At 35.8% G+C, this 15,836-nt stretch overlaps 1 protein-coding gene across 1 annotated transcript in view; it reads right to left on the bottom strand.

Moving 5' to 3' along the window:
* Positions 1–15,836, bottom strand: part of LOC145676120 (uncharacterized) — a 52,051-nt gene that overhangs the window by 30,211 nt on the left and 6,004 nt on the right. The gene's annotated exons all lie outside the window — the stretch shown is intronic.

Raw genomic sequence — 15,836 nt, 5'->3', positions numbered from 1 at the left:
GATTTGCTTTTTAGTAACACATTGCGTTGCAAATAAAGGTAGGCAACATTAGTGGTAAGTAAAATAATAATAATAATAATAATAATAATAATAATAATAATAATAATAATAATAATAATAATAATAATAATAATAATAATAATAGGTGTTGTTTGTGGCAAGGTAATATCTTAATCAATTCTTCTTCAAACGTAATGATTGTAACGCCATATCTCCCTTACAAACAAAATATTACCAATTTATATCGAGAGAACGAGAAACTGTAGAGCGATGGGAGCAACGTTGGACAGTATGCACTCATAGTACTCAGAAAAGTAAGCGATTTCAATGCAAAAGGAACGAAGAGTCATTGTCATGGGTACTCATGGAGCCACGGCAGAGCCCTCTATAGCCAAAGTGTCAATAACTTATATTGAGAGGGGATACTGGGATGGGACCAACTTTGGACACCGTGGACCCATAAAGCGCATCGAAAAAAATAGGGGGGGGCGCCAGCCAGCCTTACTTATTTCCACATAATAATATAAAATTATGTTGTCGAAATACACACACGAGTTAGCTACTAATATTTCATATTATTACTATTATTATTATCGACAGCGTCTTTTCATTACGTGTGCGTGTTTGACATGAAGCCAAAGAGAAGATCCATCATTCGTAGAAAGAATAATAGTCAGTTACTTTAACTGTGAACGACAGCGAAAAATACGGAAAGAGTGGACTACCTGTAGCGTAAAGAAGCAATATTTTCTCTCAAATGGATAAAAAATCAAGCCGAGATTGATTCGAACTCGCATGGACGGCGCGAAAAGCCAGTGCTTTGTCCACTTTTTTTTAACTGACTCACTGAACGTGTTTCAGTAACTTACTTATTGCTAATTTTACTTGCTTCACTCGTTTAACTTGCTTTTTCGAATAACTTATAACGACAGGGACACGAACACAGAAACATCGAGAACAGCTAAAAATCATAGATGCTCTCCCGCCGGGAATCGAACCCGGAACTCCATACACCAAAGGCGCACGTGCTAGCGACTAGACCAGCGGGAAAGGCACCCCTCTCTCCCTGTGTCGTTAGGGATTACGACCACTGACTTGCCAGCTATCACTTCTGTGGGTTGTATTCTATGATCACATGTTTCTTCTCTGCTGGAAGAGTAAAACCTACATTATATGTAATACATGAGGTATTTAGACCTACATGCTCTTCATATAATGTAATAAAAGGGTCATGCTGGGAATAAGAAAAAGAACATTGCTTGGACAAAACGGAAACTATTAGCATCAGTAATATTTATCTACGAGGCATGCGCAGTAGTAAATTTCAGAATAGTTACTGTTTTGTTCAGTAAACGAAGAAAGGGGTATAAAAAAGCAAATATGTCGCGTCAACGAGATCGACCAGATTTGACAGGGGCGGAAGCAGATGTATAGTAATACAACAACTTCGCTCATTTGATACGAGCCGAGCCGGTTGATATCACTACCCGAGTTGGTCTTCTGCTTGGGCTCAAGAATTCGACCGTGCAGGTCTCAGCCTTAATTTTAAGAACTACAGTAAATACTTATATTAGTGATTACGACATTTGAGGCTGTCTCGTAATAATAATAAAAAAACTCTTGTCTTCTCGTTATCTAGACGAGACGAGATACACTAAAATTGCCCCACGAAATGCACCAAAATTACGAGAGGAGACGCACCCTTGCCGTGAGCAACACTAAAAGTATCCCACATTACTGCCTACATTTCTCATGGCTTTTGCTTTCCAGTCTGATCAGGCCAATATTTCAAAACGAGCTGAACGAGCGAGAGAGCCATTATAAAACTCGACTCAACTCGAAACTCGACCTCGAAAACAGCGCCTTGGCTTGGAACTCAACTCAACAAAAATACCTTTGACTCGACTCGGATTGAAGTCGAGTCGAGTCGAATTTTGGCTCGACTCCTGCTTATGCCTATTCGTATTTGTATTTTGTTTCCACTTCAACAATTTCTACTCTTTTTTTTCTTCGTTTACCTATTGTTTCTGGATTTCTCTGTCGGTGTCGTCCTTTATTAACACCATGCACTATTGTTATTCCCAGCTTGTGACCCGCTTCAATGTCTTATTCAGTTTAGGCTTTTCTCCTTACATTGACTTGACATGTGATTGATTTAATTCTCACTTTCCGCGCACGACCGATGAAAATGTTTTATTATTATTATTATTATTATTATTATTATTATTATTATTATTATTATTATTATTATTATTATTATTATTATTATTATTATTATTATTATACTATTGAACTTGCACGGCGAAATTACTGTATAATACGATATCATTTCAGTAATTTTATTCCATTGTATGTTATTTAATTTATTAATGGGCACTAAATTGTCTCCAGATCAACGAATAAATTAACTACGGCATGCACTTTGGTGGAAATATCATTACATGAACATGTTTGGAACGAACCAATAATCTTATTGTAATGATATTTCCACCGAAGTGCATGCCGTAGTTAATTTATTCGTTGATCTGGAGAGAATTTAGTGCCCATTAATAAACTAAATAACATACAATGGAGTAAAATTACAGAAATGATATCGTATTATACAGTAATTTCGCCGTGCAAGTTCAATAGTATAATAATAATAATAATAATAATAATAATAATAATAATAATAATAATAATAATAATAATAATAATAATAACATTTTCATCGGTCGTGCGCGGAAAGTGAGAATTAAATCAATCACATGTGAAGTCAATGTAAGGAGAAAAGCCTAAACTGAATAAGACATTGAAGCGGGTCACAAGCTGGGAATAAGAATAGTGCACGGTGTAAATAAAGGACGACACCGAAAGAGAAATCCAGAAACAGCAGGTAAAAGGAGAAAAAAGAGTAGACATTGTTGAAGTGGAAACATAAAATACAAACACGAATAGGAATGAGCACAAGTCGAGCCAAAATTCAATTCAACTCGAGTACAATTTGAGTCGAGTCAAAGGTAATTTTCTTGAATTGAGTTCCGAGCCAAGTCGCTGTTTTCGAGGTCGAGTTTCGAGTTGAGTTGAGTTTGATAATGGCTCTCTCGCTCGTTCAGCTCGTTTTAACTCGTTTTGAAATATTGGCCTGATCAGACTGGAAAGCAAAAGCCATGAGAAATGTAAGCAGTAATGTGGAATACTTTTAGTGTTGCTCACGACAGAGGTGCGTCTCATCTCGTAATTTTAGTGCATCTCGTGGGGCAATTTTAGTGTATCTCGTCTCGTCTAGATAACGAGAAGACAAGAGTTTATTATTATTAGTATTATTACGAGACAGCCTCAAATGTCGTAATCACCAATATAAGTATATACTGTAGTTCTTAAAATCAAGGCTGAGATCTACACGGTCGAATTCTTGAGCCCAAGCAGAAGACCAACTAGGGTAGTGATATCAACCGGTTCGGCTCGTATCAACTAAGCTAACAGCTCGAGTCGGCTCGGTTGGGATGAGCCGATGACCCGAGCCGGCTTAGTTGGAACAAGCCATCGACTCAGCTTAATTGAGCCGCTGGCTTGAGCTTTCTCGGTTGGGATGGGTCACCTACTCGGCTCATGTGAACCGGTTCGAGCCAGCTAAGTTGAAACTAGTTCATCAGCACGTTTCGACTCAGCTCAACTAAGCCAATGGCTCAAATCGGCTCGGTGTGGTGAGCTGTTGGCTCGGCTCACTTCTCGATTCGGTTCGATATTGAATGAGCTGTAAGCCGAGCCGCTCGAGCCGTTGAGAAGCCCAAACCCGGTCCCAGCTGTTTTGAATATGTTTGGATGAAGCCTATAGCTTTTAACAATTTTTTGCTCGAGCCCGAATACTTGCCCCTTCGGAACTCAAACCCAGAACGTGACCGATCCTTGCCTCCTGAAGACTTCCAGACGACTGAGATCGACAGTCAATTAGCTTTTACTATTCAGATACAAACCGTATATCTTTTAAAGATTATACATGGAGTTGATATAATAATAATAATAATAATAATAATAATAATAATAATAATAATAATAATAATAATAATAATAATAGTTTTAAACTTGCCCTGAAATTTGGCAAAACTTACTTAAAAGTAGAGATTTCGGGGAAAGGGTTCCGTACCTTCAAGACACACCTCTGCAACTACCAACATTTTAAACTAGAACCTTTCATTGAAGTTTCATGTAGAAAGTATGTTTTGAGGAAAATAACTGTAATAAATATAACTGAATATCACGCGACAGTAAGGCATATAATAAACTAATTTTTAGAATATGCAGAGGTAAATATAAAAGCTTTGCTACAAAAATACCTACACAGAGCATAATTCAATGAGCTCTGAAATACAATGTAACGAAATAGCCTATGAGATTCAGTCTACAGAGCAATTGTTACTTAAAGAATGGACATACACTATTTCGAGAATCGAGACAAGACGGGAAATGTTTACGATACTTTTCGTCTCGTCTCGATTCTCATCTCCAAAGAGAGACGAAAATTTTGATTTAGCCCTGACCCGTCTCGAATGTAAAATGTTAATTCTCATGTTATTTTATTTGTTTTAGAAACGAGATGAGAAACTCCTCTTCTCGTGAGCAACATTAAACCAAACCGAAATATTCTTTCCAAATGTCACGTTTCTACTTGTAATGGTATGACCTGAGCGATAATTTAGCTTCTAGCTTTTAATCTTCTACGAGATAATAATAATTATTATTATTACTATTATTATTCCTGAAGATTTGATAGTTCAAGTATTGAAACATCCGAGTATTCAAATATCTGAATATAATAAAACGTATGTTATCGCTGATCAATCGCCATCAAAAATTCTAAAGTAAGAAAAAAAAATTGCAACGTGCATTCGCAGAAGCACCTTGACCACTGAACCGCGATCGCTACGCGGTAAACTATCCGTCTTTAGTCTGGTTACGTTAGGTTTCTTTGTCTCCGCTTGCAAACTTGTATGTTATATTTTTCGATTCAAAATGTCTTTCGTATTTCTTTTATGAAGGTCGGCAAAGTTTACATTAATAACTTGAGTTTTCTTAAACCACTGGTTCATAAGTTCGTTCTTTCTCCACACGAAACTACAAATATGACAGACTGAATTCTCATACTCCCCATTTCTTTCAAAGCAGTCGCCATTACCTGGTCAAAGACTTATTTCCGCCACGATTCATATTAACCAAAATAAATTCATTTTTCGGAAGCGGAACTTTCACTTTCCGGATTTCGCAAAATTATGGAATTCAGTTATACTCCGGAATTCAGGAGAATTTCGGAACTCGGAAAGAATCCGGAATTTAGAAAATTCCGGAATTGAGAAAAACTCCGACTTTCGAAAAAATCCGGATTTTCCGAATTCCGGAATGTTAACGAAATCAGAAATTTCTAAATTCCGGATTTTTCCGAATTCCGAAATTATTACAAAATTGGAATTTTCCGAATTCCGGAATTTGTCCGGCTTTACTTTCGGGAGTCCGAAAACTAATAATTCCGGAACGGGCTATCCCTAGTTTATATACAACCTTTCAGAACACTAAGCTAGTAGCTGTCTACAAACAAACATGTAATGCAAAGCATGTTGTATTCTGCAATACGTCATGTATTAAAATCCGACACCATGACCCTTTTATTACATTATATGAAGAGCATGTAGGTCTAAATACCTCATGTATTACATATAATGTAGGTTTTACTCTTCCAGCAAAGAAGAAACATGTGATCATAGTATACAACCCACAGAAGTGATAGCTGGCAATACAGTGGTCGTAATCCCTAACGACACAGGAAGTGAGCGTTACCATCGCCGCTGGTCTAGAGGCTAGCACGTGAGCCTTGGGTGTATGGAGTCTTGGGTTCGATTCTCGGCGGGAGAGCATCTATCATTTTTAACTGTTCTCGATGTTTCTGTGTTCGTGTCCCTGTCGTTATAAGTTATTAGAAAAAGCAAGTTAAACGAGTGAAGCAAGTAAAATTAACAATAAGTAAGTTACTGAAACGCGTTTGGTGAGTCAGTTAAAAAATAGTGGATAAAGCACTGGCTTTTCGCGCCGTTCATGCGAGTTCGAATCAATCTCGGCTTGATATTTTATCCATTTGAGAGAAAGTATTGTTTCTTTTCGCTACAGGATGGATTTTCTCTTTGGTTTCATGTCAAACATGCTCACGTAATGAAAAGACGCTGTAGATAATAATAATAATAATAATAATAATAATAATAATAATATGAAATATTAGTAGCTAACTCGTGTGTGTGTTTCGACAACATAATTTTATATTATTATGTGGAAATAAGTAAGGCTGGCTGGCGCCCGCCTCCCTAATTTTTTCGATGCGCCTTACGGGTCCACGGTGTCCAACGTTGGTCCCATCCCAGTATCACCTCCTGTTTTCTCGATATAAGCTATCGACATTTTGCCCAAAGAGGGCTCTGCCGTGGCCCCATGAGTACCCATGACAATGACTCTTCGTTCATTTTGCATTGAAATTGCTTATTTTTCTGAGTACTATGGGTGCATACTGTCCAACGTTGGTCCCATCGCTCTACAGTTTCCCGTTCTCTCGATATAAATTGCTAATATTTTGTTTGTAAGGGAGATATGGCGTTACAATCATTACGTTTGAAGAACTGAGGAAGATATTGCCTTGCCACAAACAACACCTATTATTATTATTATTATTATTATTATTATTATTATTATTATTATTATTATTATTATTATTATTATTATTATTATTATTATTATTATTATTGTTTTACTTACCACTAATGTTGCCTACCTTTATTTGCAATGCAATGTGTTACTAAAAAGCAAATCAAATAACACTCCTCGCCATTCAGGCTCCCGAACTCGAAATACACGAGTTCTCTGTGTTAGAGGAATGCACATTTATTATATTATTCTTTCAAATAACACGTTACACAAGTTACTTCACTTTCAATGTGTAATTTCATATCATCACTAACAATCATCTTGTTCCAATAGGAAGATAACCCCCTCCTCAAAAAAAAAAAAAAAAAAACCTGACCGTAGCGAAAGGGCGTGAACCTTCTTTAGGCTATTAATCGGGTCCAATATTTCAATAAGTTTCTGCACACAAATATTTCAGTAAAAGAGGAAAATTTATTCAAACTTTCTGAATACCTATTTATGGGCGAAATTTGGTTCCCTTGGAACTTTTTAAGAGTTTGAAGGGCCACCATTTTGAACATTTTCATCTGATTATTCTGGTTAACGAACTCATCAAGATATTTCAACAATTAATGTTTGTGCCAAGTTTCGTCTCAATCCGCTGAAAATTAGGGTGGTTATGGCATTCACAAATAGCGTTATATATATACACAAATAGATAGATAAATAGACACACAGAGGGAGAGAGAAAAAGTGTTTTTCTCCCTTCTCGCACCTGTGGTGCGTCAGAGCTAAACCGGGTCCCTTTGCAAAACGTATTGACGAGCCTAACCTAAACACAAGCCTCTTACTTGCTAACGTAGAAACGTGGTCGGGAGGTGTAAGGCATGTAGAAATTGTATTTTTTAATAACCATGAGTATGGTCGACTTCCATGTTTTTCCTTTTACTTTTTGCAGCTACTTCGGAACGTTCAATTTTTATTCTCTACTAATTGCAAATGGCGTTTACATTCAAAATATGAGGAATTTTGGTGGCATTTGTTCGGATATTCTTCTCTTTCGAAATGAAGACAAGAACAAAAGCAATACGCAAAGACAAAAAGTGTTATCAGTACTAAACATTACCAATAATAATTGCTACGAAAAACTAAATACGACCTCTTTTACCATCTCTCATAAGTTGTAGGTATTATTAACAAAAATTTTTAAAAATGTCCTTGCCGAGGATTCGAACTTGCATCCTTTGCATTTGTAAGCCAGCACCTTAACCACTACACCAAGAACATGGCATGGTGATCGTTTAGTTGTCGGCGTATTTGTTGTGTTTGTGTTTTATGTTCCCACTTCGACAATTTTTACTCTTTTTTTGTAAGTTTAACAGCTGTTTCTGGCTTTCTCTTTCGGTGTCGTCCTTTATTTACACAATGCACTATTCATATTCACAGCTTGTGCCCCTCTGCAATGTCTTATTCAGATTAAGCTTTTCTTTTTGCCCCTCACTAAACATTTGATTGATTTAATTCTCATACTCTCCACGGATGGAGCGCAGGAATGCCAGACTCGAAAAATAGGTGTACATTTACTTTTCTGACAGATCATACAAGTTTTTAGTAATAAATTCTTACAATTTTATTGGTAAAGAACCCGTGGAAAGTGCAGTGCGCCCTTTACATTAGGCGCCCTTGCAAAACATCAAAGATGAACGACTTTATTCACTCTTCTGTATACCACAGTTTTGTACAATAAAACACACAGTTACTATTGGTAAAGAACCCGTGAAAAGTACAATCCGCCTTTTACATAAAGCGCCCTACGAAACATCACATTATAGATAAGTGGTTTAAGTTATCCTGTATGCCAGCTTTGTATAATCAATTAAAATAGTGACTGTTAATAAAGAACCTGTGGAGGATACAAGGCGCCCTTTACATAAGATACCCTGCGAAATATCACAAAATGTATTCTTCTGTATTTCAGTTGTGTATTATAAATTCATACAGTTGCCATTGGCAGAGAACAAAGAGTATAATCACTTACAAAAACGTTATAAAGTTATGTAGCTAAAAAACGAAACAATAGAAATATGATACATCAAGAATAGTGCGGATAGTCAAACGTACGATGAATTCATGAAATATTACAGTGACACTAGTCTCTAATTTACGATTTTTACGGCATCGAAGCTTTCGCAGTCTTAATATGCATCGATATATTGATTGTTCCTGTGTGTTTTGAAGTAGTGTTCGGTTAATGAGTACCTATAATATTACTAAAATATAGCTATATTAATTTCCGTAAAATGTGGTATTCCTATCACCACGGCATGGCGCGTCCTCAGGTTGTGGATCGAGGAGAAGACCTCTAGATACAGAGCTTAGCTGCGAATATACTGAAGAAGCAGTCGCGGACAGACGGCAAGGGGAGATCCTCCAGCTTGGGGTTTTGGTGCGGGGCTAACAAACTCATCATATTAAAAAGACTTGTTTAGGTATATTCGCAGAATCCTCTGATCAGAACTGATAACTTGGCACGAACACAGCAAAGTAAAATCGACATGAGAATTGGAACATGGAATATAAGAAGTCTCTTCAGGACAGGCGAGTTAAAATTTGTAACGAATGAGTTTAGAAATAGAGGATGGACCTAGTGGGATATCAAGAAGTTAGATGAGAAGGAAATGGAGGAGTCAAGTCGGAAATTTTACATTCTTTTACATGAAACGAATTAAAAATTACCAACTAGGTACAGGACTTTTCGTTCACAAACGAATAATATAAGCAATGGCATGAGTTAAATTTGTTAATGATTGATTTCCTTTTACTTCACTTAAGGATCAGTGGTGTAACATTGTTCTTTTAAATGCACATACCTCAACAGAAAATAAGGATGACGATAAAAAAGATACACGAAGTTTTTACGAAAGAATAGAACGGACATTTGATCATCTCCCGAAATACCATATGAAAATTATGTTAGGTGGTTTCAATGCGAAGGTAGGACGAGAGAGTATTTTCAAACCGATTATAGGGAATAAATTGTGACAATGGTGTTAGACTCGTGAACATTGCACAATCCAGAAAGCTTATCGTGAAGATTACAAAATTACCACATCGCGACATTTATAAATATACTTAGACTTCATCAGATGAATAAATACATAAACAAACTGATCACGTTTTAGTAGACAGAAGAAAACAGTCTAGCACAACTGATGTTCGGTCGTTCAAACGAGCTAATTGTGATACTGATTAACACCTGGTAGCAGCGATAATAAGAGAGAGACTATCGTTGAATAACGGAAATATTTAATATCTGAAAACGGGGAGATTAAATTTAAAAAAAATAGAGGAGTAGGGAGCTAGATTGAAGTGTCGAATAGATTCTTGTTTTAGAAGATTCGGAGTGCACTAGTGCTCTTATTGGTTGAAATTAGTGTACTATATGCTCTATACTTGGTTGAAATTAGAGATAACATTAAAATTTCAGGAAAAGAAATATCGGGGCACGCTGATAGGAACAAAGCATGGTTCAACCAGGAATGCACTAAAGTAGCAGACAACAGAAAACAGGAGAAACAACGTTGGCTACAAAATCCGAACAAAATAACTACATAAAATGTCACTGTCATTTGGCGGAAAACTTCCAAAACTTTTAGAACAAAGAAAAGCGACTTTTGAAAGCTAAAATTAATTAACTTGAAGATAACAGTAAAAACAAAAATATTCGGGACATGTATAAATGACTCAACGAACTTAAGAAAGGCTATCAACCTCGTGCTTATATATTAAAGAAAGCCAACGGAACAGTTCTCACTGATCAGGATAGTATCTTAAATGAATACAAAGATTTCTTTGAAAATTTGCTTAACACATAGCCAAAAACTAATGTTCGTGGAGAAAGTGAAATGTATACAGCATAACCGTATATTCCAGAACCTAACCAGACAGAAACAGAAATCGCTATTTAAAAATTAAAGAAACACACATCTCCGGGTGTACACGAAATTCTGGTTGACTTAATTTTAACTGGAGGGTAAATATTGTAGAACAAGATACAAAAAATCATTCTCCTTATCTGGAACAAGGAGGAATTACAATAAGAGTGAAAACAATCAATCGTTGTTCCAGTTCAGAAGAAAAGTAACAAAAATTGACTGTAATAATTATTGAGGCATTTCTCTTCTGTCAACATCCAATAAATCCTCTTAAACATTCTATTAGCAAGATTGATTCCATACGCAGATGAAATTATTGGAGATAATCAGAGCGGATTTAGGTAAAACCGATCAACTATTGACTAGATATTTACTATTCGACTAGTACTTCAAAAGAAATGGGAATACAATATCCTGGCAAATCAATTATTGACTTTATACTCGGATGAGAGGGAAACATTGTACAACGTGCTTACAGAATTTGGAATACCAAAAAAGGTAGATTAATTAAGATATGTTTAAATGAATCCCAAAGTAAGGTTCGAGGAGAGAAATTCTTGTTCACGAGCTTTCACGTTGAGAGTGGCCTGAAACAAGGAGATACGTTGTTGCCATTATTATTTAACTTTGTTCTAGAGAACACTACGGAAAATCAAAGACAGCAATCAGGTCCCAGAGCTGAATTGTGTTTACCAGGTTATGGCGTACGCTGATTAGGTAAATTTAATGGGGGATGATAGAACAATAGAAAGGAATGCAGAAATCTTAATTAAGCTTGCAGGGATATGGGTTTAGAAGTAAATGCAGAAAAAACTAAATACATGGAAGTTTGTCGGGATCGTAATACTGAATTTTATGGATGGTTAAAATATCGAATAATACTTTTGATCAAGTGAATACTTTCAAATATCTAGGGTTAGGATAATTATTAACAGACCAAAGCCACAATCACTAAGAAATTTGATGTCAACTGAAAGCAGGGATTTCGTGTTGTTATTCAGTTAAAAATCTTTCGTTGTCGCGAATTCTATTGAGGAATTTGGAGCTTAAAAGATAAAACGATAATCATGCCGGTTGTGCTGTATGGTTGCGAACATGGTCACTGACTCTGAGGGAAAATCGCAGACAAAGTATTTGAAAACTAGATTCTTAGACCAATATTCGGAGTCCAAGAGGAACGGGAATGGGAAGTGGCGGAAACTTCATAACGAGGAAGTGCATAATTTATACATTTACCAAACATGTTTAGGGTCATCAAGTCTAGGAGGCTCAGATGGGCAGATTATGTAGCCAGAATGGAAGAAATTAGAAACGCTTTCAAAGTTCTAACTGAAAATCCAAATAGGAAAACCACCATTAGGAATACCGAGGCGAAGATAGGAGGACAATATTAAAATGGTTCTCGCAGAGGTAGAAACTGGGTCCAGTTGGCTAAAGATATAAATCAATGGAGAGCTTTTATAACCGTGGCACTGAACCTCCTGTATCCATAGACCACAGAGCTATATTAGTTTGTTGATATATTTAGCTTCTTTTTATTTGAAAGATATGTTATAGGAACTAAAAAAGTTTTTCTCTATTAAAGAGGATTTCGATTCGAGGTTTCCACAAATTAGCTATTTAACCACTTAAACAAATTTGGTGGTGATTTTGATATAAAATGGCACCCATAATATATATATTCGTTTGTATTGGCGCCCTTTTGGTATACTTGTTCACCGCCCTCATTAGTATCCCAGCATGGGCCTGGATAAAACATGCATATTTTTTCTCTTTCCCCTGATATCTCTTTATTAAAATTTTCATTTGGCTCCTGTCTGGGCGGCGATCACCACCTAGCTACCTGGGCCACCGGGCCTGAATGTAACAGAAAGTAGAAAAGCTAAGGGAACCTATAATATTGTCTTTAAAGACTCATATTAGGGTTAGGTATAATAATAATAATAATAATAATAATAATAATAATAATAATAATAATAATAATAATAATAATAATAATAATAATAAGGAAAACCAGCAAACTATATTGAATAGAGACTTTTGAGTGGGTAACAATCACTTGAGTTTAGCAGTTGCAGAATTCGGCTTTTTCTCTTTCGTTTTTGTTATTTTTTAGTGTACCTTAATTTGCTCTGAGAATCTTAAGTATTCAAACATTACTATACTATAAATATAATAATAATAATAAAAATTATTACGTCATAATTGCTTGAAACAATACAAAAATAATTCGCATTAATGAAACTATCAAATAAAAAAATCACATACAGAGCAAGTCGAGAGGTCGCTATACTGCCCACCATCATTTTGGTCATGGGATTTTATTACATACAGGCACCAGTCCATATTTTAAAAAGAGTCGATGGGTGGATGAGTATAGACACTATTAACTATGTCGAATGCTAGCACCACTGAAATTGTTATGCGTAAATTGAGGTAAATTAATAACATTATCTTCGTCCAGTAAAAAAAAATCGGGGAGAGCCAGCTTTTGTTCTGGGGAGGGGGCCAGCCGCCTATGTCAGTTCCAGAGAACTTATATAAAACTCATGCGGTTTCTATACTGTTTTTCATATTCTCCCTGGCTTCTTTGCTTAGGATTTAAGACAGTAAAGAATATGGAATGAATTTAGCACTGTGATGTAGTGTGGATCACTACTCCGGATATAAAGATATGATCCAAGATATATTTCGCAAAAATATTATTTTTTTATGGAATATGACGTACACTTCTTGAGATTGACTTCTTGACGTACAATCTTTCTCACTATTTGGATTTAAAATCACTTGACAACGATCGAGTGTACCTTCTCAAACGTGACCAAAGATTTTGCTCCTCTCTTGAGTTATCAATAAAACGACGCGAAAGGAAAGTTTACTTGACAAGATATGAGGCAAAAGAGTTTTTTTTTTTTTTTTTTTCAAAAATAGCAAATACACTTTCCGAGGTATCAACCTTACGACAATCTTTAAAATAAGATTTATATGCAACCTTACTAGTATCTGTTACTGTCCAACAAGATAAGGTAATTGTTAGATGAATAATCGTTTGCTATAATAAAATCTGAATCACCAGATGTTGAAGAGAAATAGGTGTGCATTAATTCAAATTCACAAAATGGCGATCTGTAGGTATGGAATACTTTCCAGGCTTAAGAAAGCGGTTCGAGTGTGCAATCCCAAAAGCTTTTCAAACTTGGCCCTCCTCGAAATGAAATTTTCGGTATTTTTTAATGAACATGGGAATTCTTTGTCTTTATTTTCTTCTTTTCTCGCAGGGAAAAACATGTATTCTTCAATGAGAGTATGCCTACATAACTAGGGAGGTTTTATCGACCTGCGTCCTAATCGTAGTTAACACCAAACCGTTACGAACGTCAACTACTTTTGATATGTGAGGGGTAAAAAATTTAGTTAACGAAAGCACGAAAAACCCTCATTCAAATCGTAATTTTAAAAGGTATTGTTACTTCCTCCAGAAAAAAATAACCAAGTGGATTTAAATACTTTTAATCCTCAGCGTCACAATTCTTCAATTTTACTTGTTTCTATCTCTACCAACAGCGCACTGAGCAGCATAACTTGAGTGCTAGAACAAATTATGTGACGTTAGCTGATGTTTCCATTTCAGGTAGTTCTCCATTTTGACAGATGCATACTGCTTTGAATGGTTCAGTTTTCTGTGTTTTTTGATAAATTGTACATTGAGGCGTGTAAGTAAAAGATTTTCCAATATTCATCATCATTTGTTGTCAAAAAGAAGTGGAACAATAGGAAGCATGATATTAAAATGTAATTTGAGAATGAAATTTTTGCACATAAGAATAGCATTAATTTAGTTATAAATTAATTTGGATAAATATGTCCAATGAAAAATCAGTTTTTGTAAACTTTTGATTGATTCTCCATAATAGAGAAAAAGATTTATTTATATTAGCTGAGCAGCTTAAGTTGAGTAGCAGAGCTAATTACGTATGTGACGTCAGCTGATGTCTCCACCAGGTAGTTCTTCATTTTGACAGATGCGGAGACAGTTTTAAACGGTTTTAGTGTTTTATGCTTTTTATGCTATAGGTGAAGAAGAGGAAGAGAGTTGAGTGGAACTACCTGTACACTTACATTTTCCTTTTACATTTACACGTATATACATTTCCTTCTTTTATTTCTCTTTCCTTTTTTCATGCAACACTTAACTTTTCGTCCCGTCCATATGTGCCTTTCGCATTCATTCACTGTCTGAACTTCTTTCCCGATTTTGACATTTTCTTTTCCTGACTAACTTTTACCTTCATGCAGTGGTCGAAGTGAGGCGATATGCTGTGGTATGCCATAACGCCTGTGATTTTTCAGTGATGAAGGCATACCGACTCTGGTTTTTCAGTAATCAAAACTTACCATCACTGGAGAGTAGATGCTAAATACCTTTAATAAATCCATTTTTATACAAAGTAATTGACAAATAGCTCTGCAGGTAAAAGGCTGTAATTTCTTATGTAGAAATAATTTGTAAGTTGACAACATTGACATTATAATTATCTTTTTATTACCTTTTGTTTTTAAAATGAGGTGTCTTCAAAGAAGTATATCTTCTTTATATTTTGATGTGACATATTCAATTCTTTCCTTTTTAAGTGTGACTGTGTTTCTTCTTCCTTAGTACATATAAATTTCGTGCTTTTTGCATTGGCGTATTTAGGGGTTTTCTGCTGTGCCTGGACGAATCTTCCACACAGTTACCCCTCAGTCGAGTGGGGGGGTTCGGGAGTCTTTCCGAAGGAAATTGTTAAAATAAAAACTCGGTTTTTCAGCATTTTCATTCATACTTCACTGTAATACAAGACAAGAGGATATTTTTTTTTTATTTTTCAGAAAGTAGATGGCGGGGGATCAAAGTCTCTCCATGCCTCCTGTAACTACAGAGATGCTTTATGCAAATAGAAATGCAATCTTCCAGGAACATACTCTCACTGCATATTAACATTTATATAGCCGGTATGTCGAGTATTCAAATGGTAATAAAAAATACACCTCTGCTTTCTTCTTCTTTTTTTTTACTTCGATAACTGAATGCATGCACTTAATACAAAACCCCTCCGTGTCAAGTCTACACAAGACTCTGGGGCATATGCAGAGTACTTCTGACGTGTGATTAGTGCCATACTAAAGCGTTCGACTTACATTTGCTTCCTGCAGAAGTCGGGAGTTTAGCATGACGCTAATCATTTGTCAAAACGACTCTGCATAAGGCGGTATCTGATT

Source organism: Thermobia domestica, chromosome 18, assembly GCF_964235325.1.
Source record: "Thermobia domestica chromosome 18, izTheDome1.hap1.1, whole genome shotgun sequence".
Classification (NCBI taxonomy): Eukaryota; Metazoa; Arthropoda; class Insecta; order Zygentoma; family Lepismatidae; genus Thermobia; species Thermobia domestica.
This window is presented reverse-complemented; position numbering and strand designations above follow the sequence as displayed.